Source organism: Plectropomus leopardus, chromosome 18 (genome assembly GCF_008729295.1).
Source record: "Plectropomus leopardus isolate mb chromosome 18, YSFRI_Pleo_2.0, whole genome shotgun sequence".
Taxonomy (NCBI): domain Eukaryota; kingdom Metazoa; phylum Chordata; class Actinopteri; order Perciformes; family Serranidae; genus Plectropomus; species Plectropomus leopardus.
In genome coordinates, this window is record NC_056480.1 from 5,703,962 (window position 1) to 5,709,961 (window position 6,000).

Sequence of the window (6,000 nt, forward strand, 5' to 3'; positions counted from 1 at the left end):
AACAGAATACTTGTGACTGTGGTCATTAGAAAATGTTTTGACTTGAGTTAGAAAAATAGTTTTGCATGCAGGATTTAAGTAGCTTTTACAGTTTTGTAGTATTTATACTGAAGTAAAGGGTCAGAGTAATTCTTCCACCACCGCTGGTTACCTTCTGTAAGGTGTCTGTCTGACTTTTTTTTTTCATTTATGATTTTATATAAAAATATCTGCATTACAAGCTAAAACTTTAAACCCCTGCAGCCTCTCAGATGTTTTAATTTTGTATCCACACTTCAGAGGGTGAAATGAATTCTCAGTGTACGTTATGGGGGAAGATGTGATGCGGAGGGTCGGCAGGGTAAAAAGAACCGTGCCGCGGGAGGTGGAGCTACGTGGGTGGGGGAGATGAAGGAGCAGACACATCAATGGTCATAGCAGTGGGATGAAAGAGTCCTTTGACTCCCCCACAGCTCTGCTGCATCTTTGAATTGATCCTCACCGTCTCCGAGCACGAATCCGAGAACAAAAGATGTATTTAGTTTACTGTCAGCTAATAATGCAAATGCTGAAAGATAATTTTTCCATTTCATTCTCAAGAGAATGCAGCCTTATTTACTGAAGGAGGGGATTTTCAGCACAAGGAAAACAAATTATCAGCACATCAAATGAGTAGATTTAATGAACTGCTCGCTGAATGCTAAAATAAAGGTCAGATCAGAATTAGGTCAAAACATGATTAATGATCCGTGCTGATTAAAATGTCATGTCTCCCTGCTTTGAAATATGATCCCAATTGGAAAACTGCTGGCTTTGAGCTTACATAGCCAATTAGACATTTCGCTCAGTTGGCCAGTAGGTGGATTCCTTCTCCCATTTTTCTAACATCTCCTGTAGTTTTCCATAACAGTCGTGTGCATGTTTAGATATCGAATAACGGAAAACACAAAATGTAATCTTGTGTATGAAGATGATTAAAATGACAAAGAGTGACTTCTTTCAGCTTTATGAATAAATGTTGACTCCTGACTCACTGCTGTCATCATCTCCATGTACATAAAAGGCTTCACCACATCTGTTGTTACACACTTTTGAGCTGTCAGTCTTGTTTTTGAATATCTGCAAGCACCACGTGAATCCCCTTTCCCAAGAAGAGCCTTGACAAATGTTTTTGTCTCAAATGGGGATTTTTTTGGGGAGGGCAACCTGAGCCGTCACCATATCCTGGTCAGAGTCATGCTGGCATTGTGCTCGCCCACAGACGCAGCCCGAGGTTCTGCACGGACCTGCAGCATTTTGGACCTTTCATATGCAGGCTTTTTGATCTCACGTATACATTGAGCCCATTGTGTTCGTTTTTGTGTCCGTGTAACTGAATATGCAAGGTGAGATATCTTTTCATCTGCGGGTGCTGTGGTCTCTCAGTCTCTCGCTATGTTTTTTTGTCTCTGCCCCCCTCAGGCAGATGGCCTTGACTCAGGTGAGTCACCAGCAGAGCCACCTCATCTGGCGAACATCCCTGTCACAGTGAGGATGTTAACTGGAACCAACCGGCTGTGTGATGACTCAAAGTACTGCTGCCGCACTGTTACACAAAGACATCTCCCAGCTGTGTCCGTTTTTGTCTTTTGGTCTATGTTTGGACGAAATAAGTGGCTTAGAAATAAAGGAGGAGGAAAATAAATCTCTCGAGGGGCGATTTGAGGCAAGCAAATCTGAAAACTCTGACAATCTATTCCCAGAGGAAATAGGTTGAAATACAAAAGGGGTTAATAAGAGCGGTAAATCTGTAGCTGGCAAACAAGTGCCAAGTGCAGCTGCATTTATTAATCTATAAACAAAGTAAATGGACCATCTCTTGTGTTGCGGCTATTAACAGGTCTTTCACTTCTCAATAGCAATGGGCAAAAAAGAACCAAGTTGCCAATGTCCAATGCCTTTTAAAAAAAAAAAATTAAATAATAAATCAAACCAAGTTTTTCAGGTTTTGTAGGTTTAGACGCTTGTGAAAGAAGCCTGAAGGCAGCATAAGAAAACTGATGACAATCCAGGTGTTAAAGGGTTAAACAACATGTTTACAATGAAGAACAAAGAAAACAGATCCGGTGAGCCATTAAATATGATCGGGAGCTCATTTTTCAGATGATTCTGACACCACATGAATGCAGCACAAGTCTGCAAAGGTAACTGGTCAGTAACATTTCAATAACATAGTATTGAACTTATATCTACAAATGAAGCTCAGAGTAAGTTCAATCACTTTCTTTATGCTTCATTTGCACTTCTTTCTCCATCTCACTCCCACTGCTTCCTCCAATCAGCCGATTAGTGTTTGCTTTCCTAGTTAACCAATTAAACTAGCCAAGACCTCTATCAGCCAATCCTGTTGCTACTATCACATTTCAAATCTACTCTTGACTTTTTTTTGCGTGCGTGATAATTTTCAGGTAATTTCAGGTAATTTTCCTGTGCTTTTCCTGTCATTTCTTCTAACTTTTCTTAGTGCCTTCTTCCAGGGTTTTTGGTTTTCTCAGGTTTCAAAGAGTTAATATGCAACTCAATTTTTTCCAATATACTAGAAAAAGGTCCTTTCAACACAGTCCTTGGCCTGAAAAACACTGAAGGAACCAGCTTTTAGAGCTCAAGAGCTGAGATTAACAACAACTTGAAATTTGTGTGATTTGTGACAACAGGATGTAGCCTAAACCAACGAGTAAACAAAAAAGTCATAGAAGTAAATGTTTTTTTTAAGAGGTATTAAGTGTTTTCAGTATTATCTCATCTTCTCCAAAGGAGCTTCATTTATTTAAAAAGAAGAGACGCTGCTGAGCCTCTTTTCCTAAATGACATCTGTATTATTATTAAATCTCAGTCTGTCATCAAGCACAAGTATTTGTACATCTGGATGATTTCAACACGTGTGCCATAAAAGCCTTTTGGATGACTTTTTAAGCGTTTTGAAATGATCAAATGTTTAGTTTTGGATCGCCGGCCACACAGACTTGCATTATGGGTCCATGTGATTGAACCAACTGACTGAAAAGAGACAAGTGTAGGCCTGACAAAAGTTTTAAAAACACACTATAACTATTGTTTGCTGCTCACAAATCTGAAGTCAAACAGAGTTCACGAAGGCCGGCGCTCTGATTCCCTTTTGTAGTGAGAACAAGGAGCTCCACCTTTGATGGCTCTCTAAAGGCAGGTGTGCACAATCACAGTTTAAACAACGGCTCTGTTTGAAGTGGCACGAGTTGTACCGAGGGAACGAACAACGGTTTGATCTTTCTCTGGCTCACATGAAAATAGCTGCACCTGAGAGACCTGGCGCTTGACCACAACCAACGGCTACACCTGCATCGACAAAACCTGCCCCCATGTTTTCATCTTTTCTCATCCTCCTTTATCTCCCTATAAAAACTACCTCTTCTATATTTTGGTGCTGCTTTTCACACACTCACTGCTTTATAGATATTTTTGGGTTTTTTTTAGTCCGTCTTGAATCCTGGGAAATCGCAACAAAATGACACCAAAGATTAGCAGCCATGTATTTGGTAATTTACAGCAGCGAGTAGTAAACTGAGGGCTTATGTGATTAGAGGGATCTCGTCTCTTTGAAGGGTTACATCAAAAAAGTGTTGAGTGACCGCTCATGCAGGCGATCAACTGTGGGAAACCTGGAGCGAGATCCATATTGCTTCAGGCGATGTAATCCCGATGAAAGACAACTTGCTGCCTCGAAATGTTCAGCTGAGTCTCAGGACTGGAGCAGCGTGGATGAGTCAGAGGGCGAGCTGCTTCATGTTAGTGCACGTGGGTGGATCTGGTCTTTCATTGAGAGAAACTTTTCCTCAGGGCACAGATTTTCAATGTGGGTCAATGTCAAAACCAGAGCAGTGTAATTTACTTGTCTTCATTAATAACTTGTTACTTTGGTGGGATTTTGTTGCAGAGAAATAACAGCACCACAGCTTAAATAACTTTGACAGGAGGCCAAAAGCGGGACATTTGACCTCCTGAGAGCCAAGCTTTTGTTTGGTTTTCATTCAAAATTTCTCCTAGCTATTTGGGATTATATATATAATCACAACTGATGCATTTTACAAAAATTGAAAAACATGACAATATAAAAAAAAATAATGTATAAATTTCAAAAACAGTAATAAAACGACCGCAGCGTTGTCTGTTTCTGCCCTTTAAACGGCAGTGTGGCCAATGTATTCACACAAGGAAGCAGCTAAAATCTGAAACTTCACTTATTCTAACTTCAGTCTCCCCCAGAGGCCTTTATTCATCCCCGGGTCGCTATAACTTGTCTGGGGAGACGGGGGGAAAGAGGAAAGGGCTGGATGCCAGCAGTATGTGGGTGATGCAGAAAAGCTTAACACCAAACTTTCCAGAAGCATAAATGTTCCCGGCACGTTTTGAGGCAGACAAGCAGCCAAAAACCATCCAGTCCCAACAGACCTATCAGCGTCTGGGATCTGGCCTTCTGTAGGAGGGGGGAAACTCAATGACCCAAATAAAACTGCTGTGTAGATTACATTCAGCCTATCAGGACACTATTTCCATCACAGTTCAGGTAAGCTATGAAATGCGACGGACTGTGTCGGGCTAACACCAGCGGTATTCAGTGCCCAACAAATGACCATGAGGCATTAACGGTCTCCGCTGATTAGACGTCTTGTGATAAAAAGCTCTTGAATTACCAGCTGAGATAAGAGCCTCTGTGTTTTTGTGGTAGAGGTCTAGGAGAGAAAGATTTAGACGACAAATACCTCGGCAGCATCCGTATCACCGGCTGAGAATGTGTCAGAGTCTTATCGACAGATTGACTCAACAGAAACTCAACAAACTTAGAGGCATTGTGAGCAGTGTGATGCTGCTGGGCTCCCTCTTTGTCCCCGAATAAAAGACTTAAATTTCTTTATCGCAAACACAGGCTCCTGTCTAGACTTTAATCTATTTTAAGACTTTCAGTGGGTTTACTACAGCTGCTACAGAAGGTTTTTGACCTTGTACAGGTGTTCTGGTTTTAAATGAATAAAAGATTAATCTTTAGATTAAATACTCAATCACCATTGACTATGTTTACATGAAAAAGTCTCCTGATTTTTTTTATTCTGAAAAAGACAATTTTCCTCCTAAGAGTTTCACATGGCATATGGATAATAATGTGCCCTAACATGTTGTTTATCACATCAAAACATATAAAAGTGGAACTGCTTGTCATTTTATTCCTTGCATGGAAAAATGACTTTTTTTCCCAGTTTCCTACTGGTGGCAGGCTTGTTGGACCGTGCAAACGCAGCCTCGCTCTTTTTTCAAGCACCTTCATGATAATGATGGTGTATCTGATATTTGCTCATATCCAAAAACCTGTTTTTTATCCAAGTCTGTCACAATAAAAGTAGGACTTTTCTTATGGCATGCATCTCTACACCAGCTTTGCAAACTGTTGGTGAGATGTTTTGTGTATAACTCATTCCTGACAACACACAGAGCAGACTGCAGTCGGACAGGAGGCCAAGTGTCTCAAACTGCAGTAAAACACCTAACTGACATATATATTCTTGATGCCCTCTATACAAAACATGCTATTAAAATCAGAATAATGCCAGCATATCCCACATCAGAAAATGCTAATTTAAAAAAAAAAAAGCCTATTGCTGAATATCTGAACAGAACGCTGTTTACATGATTTGTAAAAATGTACCCATTATACTTGGGTGGCCTACTAGAATAATAAAACCCACAGTTTATTTTCAGTCCTCTGCTGCAATAAAGATGATATATAGACGGAAAACTTTATCTCACAGGATAAAATGGATATTAAAAAAGATTTCATTGGGGACATTATTTACAGTTGAAAAAAGTGATATACTGCAATAAATCTCAAAACTCACAAAATGTTTAAATTAGCAATAATACTGTAACGTGACTCAAGTATTGTGATAATCTTCGTATCGTGGGTCCTCAGGTGATTCCCACCCTAATAGCAGTTATCATACTTTTTATTATTAA